Genomic DNA, 9,900 nt, shown 5'->3' on the forward strand with positions numbered 1-9,900 from the left:
GAGGGTCAACACCCCAGTATTCCCACTTCGTGTTATGTTATTGATAATCAGGGGCCTGAGCTGAAGGCTGTGCATGACTGGAAGGCCAAACCTAGGTTTATATGAACCTGGGCTGACATGTATATGAGGAAATGAAGACAGAGCAGCTATATTACCATGGTGACCCAGGAAGGAGCATGCTGGGATGGCATAGCTGCCACACCCTTATTGGGTTGCCTAACACTTCCCTTTGTAAAATACTGTTGTGCCTTTCTCTGAGATGAACTAGCACTTCCCATTGCTGGCAGGAAGTCTTAATATTCTTCAGGGAGAAAGCCTAGAGACTAGAGAAGTTTTGGGGTTTTTGTCTCATGAAATTCTAGTCATATTTACCAGGGCTGTGTGATCTAGTGTGGGGGATGGTGAGGCAGCCCAGCTGGGCTGCTTTCTCGCCCCACCGCATGATCTGGGATGGCAGCCCAGCTGGGCTGAGTTTCTTTCCCCAGTCCCATGGTCCAGCAAAACTGTTGAAATGGGGTCAAAACAGCCTCACTGTTTCTCAAAGCAAAACAGTGAGACTGTCTTGACTCAAAATTATATTCGATACAAAACACTGTTCCATCCAGACCTGGAAACTGAAGTCAGAACAGAGCAGTGCCATCCCTAATATTTACTTGAGCACAAAATAATCAAGAACAGCAGCTTGCAGAAATTATTTAATATTTCCAAGGCCTGACAAATGCTGCTACAGTGTAGTCCCCATAGTACATGCCTGGGGTGTGCCAGAACAGCAGAGAGAGAGCCATGCTAGGATTTCCCTTGCAACTCCCTCCACTGAACATAGCAAATGGGAGAAGCAAAGGACTTCTCCAGTCACCTGTTAGGAAACCTCAGGGAAAGTTTGTTATATTTGTCTGCAACAAAATGTATATCTATTTTTGTTTTTCTTAAGGAAAATAAAATTGTAAATTACAAATAAAAAGGTTATAAGAATGTAAATTTGCAGGATTACGCAATTAGAAAATGCTAGATTTGTTTGCAGTTTCATTTTCAATTTGGTCTCTTTAAGGGTATCTGTTGTCACTGTTAGTTACATATTCACACAATGTGCTATTCAGAACTTTTGCCTCATTCAGGGAGGATGAATTAAATTTACAAATCTAACTGCATATGAAACAATCACGTTTGCCTTTTTTTAACTCCATAGTCAAAATAGCTTTTAAAAGTAGGTATTTTTGCTTCTGTTTTCAATGAAAGGCTAATAATGATCATAAAATTTGGAATAGTATTGAAAAGGGTTTGACATGGCTGAAATGAAACTCTCCAGCAAGACATTCTTTCTGCACTACTGGTGGGAAGAAAATAATATTCGCTACCAAAAAAAAAAAAAAAAAAAAGGAAGAATGCAAGATCTGGAAAGATCTTGACATGATCCCACATTTACTCATGTGATGTATGAAAAAGATGGCCATTTTTAGTTTTCTGTTAGGAAGATAATTAAATAATCTACCAGAAAAGGGCAATTTGCTGAAAAGTTAACTCATTGTTCCTCTTGTAACTATATGGTATTCTTGTCATTTTTGGTAGAAAAAAATAATGTAAAAAAAAAAAAGTTGGTGAAGTTGCACATTACACTTAGACCACTAAATCTGTGAAATGTTAAATGGTGTTCAAGTTAGAATGTGTTGTGAGTAGTCGCACATTAAGTTTAGTGTTTTTTTTTTTTGTTTTTGTTTTTGTCTGCACAGCTCTGACAGAGGGCTGGCAAGCAAAGATGTGTGGCTGGGAGCTAGGGGACCTGCCTCTATCCTTGCTCTGGTTGGGGGCAGAGGCACAGTTGGAAGCAATGCAACCTGGGATGCTAAAGGACTTCAAATTGCTTGCTTTATCTCTGTGGAGCAGACTGAAGTTACACTGTGAGCTCTTGTAGCATGACCCAGAGTTGAGCCTGTCTGAAGTGATGTAACTTTGAGATGCTCAGAGGGCACTTAGCATGAGTTAATGAGCTCACATTTTAAGTGCCCTTGTTGAGGAGGAAATTCAGGCCTGGAGTCATGGAGTTCTATGTTAAGCAGGTCAAGCTGGGAACTTTACCTGACCCCACTGATACTGAGTGATATAAACCACCTGTGAAGGTATCACATTAAAGTGCCATATGCACATCAGAGAGCCATTCTCAGTGGAGTAGCAAATGGGATACAGAGCACATATATAAGCGCTCATGATTGATAGCTCAGTGTGGGGCTGGGTGTGATTGGAATGGTGATGGATTGTGATGGTCTTAGGACAGGGAGAGAAGTGTCAGGTGTGGCTCAGGGGTCTGAGGTGATTAGATTGTCTGAGGAGAGTGAGGAGTGATAGGAGGTGCTTAAGGTATTTGAGGAGTGGTGGATGAGTGTTTCGAAGTGTGACCGATGGCGATTCAGAGAGTGTGAGGGAGGCGACGAAGCAGAGTTGTCGGTGTGCCATGGAGGTATCTCACTCAAGAATTTGGTATTCTGTGAGGTTCCAGTCCTTCAAGTTATAACCCTCACAGAGGTAGAAAGGGTTGGATCTAGGTTGGCCATAATAGAGGACATTCTGGTTTTCTGTTACTCTGTTCTCTGTCTTCTGTTGATACGAAACCCGGTGCCTTTATGTCCTCTATTTTTTTTTCTTCAAGAGAAAAATAGAGGACATTATTGATACAAATCCTGATGCCTTTGAGTGCAGAGGACAACTGGACTGTCCTCTATGATGGCCACCCTAGTTGGATGTGAGGCTTTCTTTCTTTACCAGGTGTGTTTTGTACATAAGATAGCAGCCCTCTGCCTCTTTGTATTACCCCATCCCACCTTCTCCATTTTTCTATCCTTTTTTGGTTCTGGTGGTGGGGCACCCCTTTTCTTAAAGGAGTGGAAGGTAAGCCACTAGCTGCAGCAGCTCAGGTGCTGCAAGGATAGAAACCAGAGTCGGTGATCGGCGGCTGGAGTACAATGAACCTCTTCCCTTGAATAAAATTCCCCTCCCTTTTGCCTGAGTCTGTATTATACTGTTAATAATAAAAGTTGTTAGATCGCATAAGATTCATTAGTTAGATAAGAATATGATTATTTATAGTAGAATTTGCTATAAATATTTAAAATGTGAGAGTGTATTTTGAACTATTAAATTTACCAGTTGCTTGTGACTCGTGTGATTCTTACAATAAACCATTTCTACTCGTTTCCTTTAGTTATGATCTAAGTGTAACATGGAACTTTTGCCCATGCTACACATGGATCCACATCAGGCCCTGTCATTTGTGTCCATACATAAAATCTTCCCTGTACTTCTGCAATCCTGTTTACATGAAGTTTGGCTCTACATTACCTCAGGTGAAGTTTCTTTATGTGGGTTTTGTACTGTTACACCCTTTACATTGCATAGGCCTTGTATGTGGCTGTTGGATTGAAGGGGACAAAATTTAGTCCAGACATTCATTTCTTCTCTTATTTCCTTTATTTCCTTTAAAAAAAAACAAAACAAAAATCTTGCAAGTAGTTCTGCTTCAAAGCTGCCAGCAACATTAGACCAACCGAGTAGTTAGAACAAAGTTCTTTGCAAGCTTTTGAGCACAAGTTTCCTTCTTCGGGAAACTTATACCCAAAAGCGTGCAAATAGTTTTGTTCCAACTACTCAGCTGGTCTCATAAAAGATAGCACATCTACCCAAAGAACCTTGCTTTAACACATTGGTCCTTAGACCAATGCAGCTACAACCAGAAACTCTGCTAATATGTTAAGTACATTTTTATATAATGAGGAAAGTGCAAATTTAGGAGTGGCTTTATACCTAAAATAAACTGGATAACTATAATATCATCTTTGTGTCAAAATGAAATGCTACAGTAATTTAGGATTTGTACAGAATTATACTTACTCAGAAAGAATAGTGATGCCGCATCGGTGGAAATATTTTGATGTAGGAAGAGTGCCTGAGTTGGCACTTTAATCAATTCAGGTCAGTAGATGGAAAGCACTTGCACTGAGAAAGTTCAGTGAGCTAATGGAAGGTAACATTCAGTTCATGAAATAGAAATCCAATACTTATATGCATTGAAGAATTCCTTCATGACCCTGAATTGATTTTAATGTCAGACTCAATTCTTTATCAGATTGAGTCATTTTTGGGTAGAATTTGCTTCATCTCTATTCAGTAGTGATGTCTTTTTTTTCCTTCTAGAATTCAAGTGGGTAACACATCTTGTTCATCGGCTGTAAACCTGTTTCCAGCTGTTTCAAAATGTATTCCATCTCTTGATAATGACTAGAAATCCTTGGATGGTTGGATCAGCTTCACTTTTTTTTCTCTGGGAGAAAAATGAGCCAATGCAGATAAAGGACAGGTTTTCCCAGATTTTGCATGACAGTTGGGAATAGGTTTGTGTGTGGGGAAAATTCTGGTTACAACTTGCTTAGAGAACTTACCTGAAATGAAAGTACCTTCTGCTGGTTTGTTTTTGTTTTTTTGTGTGTGGGTTTTACTGCAGCTTTCATGGTTTAATCTTCTAGTTTATAGCATGCACAGGAACTATAAATGCATTGTAAGGAGAGAAAAGTGAGAGAGAATTTTAACCCATTTTTTTTGTCTTGCCAAATACATTGTAAAAATTCAAAGACTTTGACTTCTCAAAAAAAAACCCAAACCAACTCCCACTTAGCCTTATCGGGACACTGGGTTAATTAACTTAACCCACAATCCTTTACTTTTGTACCTGGGATTTATCTCTCTCTTCAACCCCCTCTTTCTGTACAATAGCCTCATTTGATCCCATGCTAAAACAGCCTAATTGTTAGGAAGTTTATGCCTTTTGAATTATGGCCCTGATGTTCAAACAATGGTTATTAAAGATATCACATTCCTGATGTCCTTAGTTTTCTCTCTGTATGCTATATCTTGTGGAATGGCATACAAAGGACTTTCTGAAGATTAGCCTTCAGGAAAAAAAGTAGGAAAAAGCTCCCATGAAGAGAAAAAGTTTGGTTTTCTATAATGTATATTTAGTTCATTTTTCAGGCTTTCTAGCAGTCTTGTAACTTCCTTAAAAACATAGATTTTAACATGTATATACCATATTTTATTGAACGCAAGATAATCCGACAATAATAATATTCTATATATGGAGAATTTATACATTTGTTATAATTTCCAGGTATAAAATCAAATTATCGGAGGTTTGCCTTGAATTTATCCTCCTCCCACTGCTACAGGAAAGTCAGGGAGCCTCCTTGCCATCTGCCCCACCCCTCCTCCCCAGCTTCTTCCCCCTGAAGCTCCTTCTTCCATCTCCCCCTTTTACTATCAGATTCTGTTCTCCCTGAGAACATGGAAGCAAGCAGCAAATTTGAAAACACTGACTTTGTATTATGGTAACCATAGACTTAGTTCATCCAGAACTGATGTATTTTGCATTTTTTTTAAACTTCTGCAAATTTTAGCACAGGTAATCTATAAATATACCCTTGAGCAGCACTTTTGTACAGATATATACACAGAGGTACAGTTTTATATATATTTTCAAAAGAAAACTGAGCTGCTGTACTAGTGATTTCATTATGCAAATAAAAAGGTTTGAGGAGAGAAGGCAGCCCTGCCTGATGTCCGACTCCAGCACAATCAGGGGTATCAGGGACCCGTTCACCAGTATCTTGCTGCTCACGTTGGTGTACAGTGCCTTTTATCCAGGTGACAAAGGTTGTGGGACTCCCATCTTTTTCAGTGTCTCCAGTGATAAGATACCTGGTTGTAGACTTTTTCCAAGTCAAGGTTCAGCATGGCAATGTTCTGTCCCCTCTCCCATTGGTACTGTAGTGCATTGCACAGCTGCATAAGGGCACTGTGTATGTATCACCCCACCACTGTGCATGCCTGGTCCTCGTGGATCACTGCACCTATAACAGACTTAAAATGCTCAGCCAAGACTTTGGCCATTAGTTTGTAGTCAAAGTTCATGAGTGTAACTGGGCACCAGTTTCTCAAGTCCCACCTCTCCCCTTCTTGTAAAGAAGGGTAATGAAGCCTTCCTTCATCCCCACTCCCAGGTGGCCCTCTTGTAGGTGCTCTCTAAAGACCTCTAGCAGGTCCAGTCCCACCTGGTCCCAGAAAGTAATATAAATCTCCTTGGGCAAACCATCTCCCCCAGGAGTCTTACTATTCCAGAAGCTGCAGAGCATCATGTTGACCTCCTCCAGTGTCCACTCCTCCACCAGCCTCTGTCCCTCGTCCTCCCCAAGAGACCCACATAAGTCTTTGCAGGCAGTGCTGCATTGCCCCAAGGCTCTCTGGTCGTGATGTAGAGCTCCTGGTAGAATGCTGCCACCGTCTCCAGCATCTCCTCATTTGACCGGTGTTCTGGCCCCGTTCTCTCTACCAGGCTGGACATTGCCTCTTTCTTGGTTTCCTTTATCTTGCTAAAAAAAAGCAGACCACTTTTCCCCACCTCCCCCTCCACCCAGGGAGCCTGGGCCAGGAAGACCTTCTTCCAGGTCTGTTCCTTGTATCAGGCCATGATCTGGGTCTTCACCTACCTCATGGCCTCCTGCACATCCCAACCCCCAATCGCCTGCTTGTGCAGGCTCTGCAATTTGCAGTTGAGGTGTTCCTGTCATCTTCTCTGGAACCAGGCTCACCTCCTTCCAGCCTTTCAGAAAAAGTCCCTCATTCTCTCTTTCATGCTGGCCCACCATTCTGTGTAGTTCTGGTATCCGGGTCAGAGGGTTTTCCATCCTGCATAGTGCTACCTGAAATCCCACTGTATCTTCTCATCTACCGGAAGGTCACATTTAGTTTCCACACAACCTTGCCTCTCTTGGGATGCTCTCCCATTTCTGCTTTCACTGTTAGGAGGCAGTTGTCTGAGAAGCAAACCAGTGTGGATTCGGCCTTTACTACCTTCTAAAGCCAAAAGACTCATGATTTATCTTGTAGTTCATTGGGCTGGGCCCCAGTAGACTCAACAGCATTGCAATCCATGGTGACCCCACAGCTCAGCACTGCTCAGTATATGTATGTACTGCAGATACACCCCCCCCCCCCACCCCCACCCACCCACAAAAGATTCATGTGCTAATTAGTCCCCACTCATGACTGGAACTGGGTGTTCTTATCACAAACCTGGGATCCTCCAAAAATGTATATGCAACCTGGTCCAGCTCCACCTCATGGAGGGTGGGACAACACTAATGTTATGTAACAGTCAGGAGGACTATGGCACAGGGATTCTGTGTGAACTATTTGGGAGCTGTTTGGGACCCTGTGATATATATGCCAGGTATTTAAGGCTGGTGAAGAAATAGGAATCATTGAAAAGGGGAAAGAAAGGCAAAGCTTAGCTTTGGGAATGAAGAGGAAGTTAAAATGTATTCAGTATAGTGGCTCACCACTGAGTTGGTGCTGGGGGAGTTGTGGGAGATAGCTGCAGTGTACCCTTCCATGTATTTTATTCTGATGAGCTGCACTAAGCTATTCTTGTGGTAGATTCTTATCAGTATGTTTGCATAGTATGGGCTATGTGTTGTATAATCATGCTCAGTGCTGGCTGCGTTTAATCAACTTCTCTAGTTGATTTCCATTACTGAGCGTATGGCACTTTTGGCAGCAGTTTACTGATAGGTAAAATATTTAATGAGGTTTCCTTGTATGTGAATATAAGAGTAGCAGCATTTTACCCCATTCTTTTTGAGGGGGGGAAATTGTCCTATTTGAATAAATACCGTAGCTGTAAATATTTTGCATTTTCAGACTGACTAATTTTTTTTTAATTGAAAAATTAATAGGAAAATCTAAAACCTCAGTGGGGATTTCTTTCTTTAGACCTGAAAATTCTTTTGTGCATGTTGAGATGGACTGTGGGCATTTTTGTTAGACAAATAACTAGGGCTGTGTGAAGCTTAGGTCACTGATTTCATTTGAAGGCGATTTGGCCTGATTTGGTGGTCAAATATCTGAATCCAAATTGAATCAGGAGATCCATTAACCTCTCTGAATTGAATCAGAAACCTCCAATTCGATTTGGAGAGATTTGACAATTTGGCCATAGACAGCTTTATGTTTTTTCTGTGTACCTCAACGTACCAGCTCATGAATGCTGAGGTGGTGGGGCAGATAGAGCATCCCATGGGAGCACAGGGGGGATCCCTCACGTGCTTGGTGGTGGACCTGGAAGAGGACCTTCCAGGTCCACTGCTGAGCACATGGGGTACCCCCCCCCAGCTCGGTGACTGGTTCCTCCTGGGTCTGGAGGGACACCCGGGGTCCCCCCACAGCCAATTGCTGAGTTGGAGGGGTGTGTGTGGGGGGGGGGGAGTCCACCGCTGAGCATGCGGGGGACCACCCCCCCCCCCCCCCTCCCATGGGACACTCTATCCACCCCACCATCTCAGTGTTCATGAGCCATGCCTGGTACCTTGAGGTACATAGAAAAAACATATAAAGCTGTGTCTATTGCCAAAACTCTGATTCTCCAAATCAGAATCGAATCTTCAGATTTAGCCGAATCAAATCAGGACAGTGATCCGAATCAGTGAATTGAATCGCTGTCCCCCAAATCGGGCCAAATCCGAATCGAATACTGCTCACTTGGCACACCCCTACAAATAACTTTTATCTTTGCTGTGTAGGTGTCAGCTGTGCCATTTAGGTATAGCTACACACTGAGGTTTTGCAGAGATGTGTCCTGCCTTGTGCTCAGGGGACTCATGTTGCTTCATCCATACTTTCATTATTTGCCACATATTTCCCTAATTGCACCAAACTGGCATGAAAAGAGAAGGGCGGAGTTATGTTATGACTACTTGCTTTTCCCCACTTATTTTACAGAGCCTCCAGGCAAATAAAGAGTGATCGATGCCTATACACTTCTGAATACAGAAACTGTAATTTTGCTTTGTTCATCCTTAAGTGGTCTAGGCAAGTAAGGAGATAACTCCATGTCTTCTCTTTCCCACTCCTTACCATCCATGAGGAAGGTGAGGAACAGCCAAGGGGCATAATAACATCTTTGTTTTTCTGTCTGCTAACTGAGAATTCTGTACTACATTATGCCATTTAAAAGACTCGGATACTATGAAAGTTTCATTTTAGGAGGTTTAACAGATAAACTGTTGAATATATGTATATGAACTGTCTAATATTTATATGGCATAAACATTGGGGGGACATTCTGCCCTCAACACAGCAGAATTTATTAAAAAGGTAATGCTGATGTTGCTTTTAAAACTAAGCTTTAGTGCCATGTCACACAGCTTGTTGTAGAAATACTTCACAGTTCAAAAGAACAAAATACTTTTTGAAATATGCATTGGGAAATAGAAACACATAATGTTCCTTACTTATTTAACGAGCTTTGGAATGCAATATCTCATCACCACAACACATTAAAAGTCTGTTTGTAATATAGGCAGTCTGCAATGTCTTCAGAGAGATGCTCTGACTACAACAGAATGCAAGAAGCATCCATCAGAGAACAAGATTACAAAGGGGCATTTTACATTATTTAGCACATAGCTGAAATCCACCAACATTTGGATTCAAATATGATGAAATGCACATGAAGCCTTTGATGAGAGTACACTGTGAAGGAGATATTTTGTAACACAATCAGTTTTTAACCGTATTATCTTGTGACATCCAGTGGCTTGTGAAAAAGGGTTTCTTCTTTAAACAAAAAAAAAAAAAAAAGAGGAAAAGACAAGAACTTTACAGCTTTTTTTTTTTTTTCAACAGGACAGAGATGAAGATAAACCAATGCTAGTGGACAGTACAGAGATGTTGTTTTTATTTTTTCAGTATGGGTTTTTTCAGTCATAATGAACAAGCAACTATGATTTTTTAAAAGCTGATGTATGAATTTTTTTTAACTTAGATGTATGGCAAAAATGCCCCTTATTTTCTGTGTTCTGG

This window comes from Alligator sinensis, unplaced genomic scaffold, assembly GCF_000455745.1.
Source record: "Alligator sinensis unplaced genomic scaffold, ASM45574v1 scaffold615_1, whole genome shotgun sequence".
NCBI classification, from domain to species: domain Eukaryota; kingdom Metazoa; phylum Chordata; order Crocodylia; family Alligatoridae; genus Alligator; species Alligator sinensis.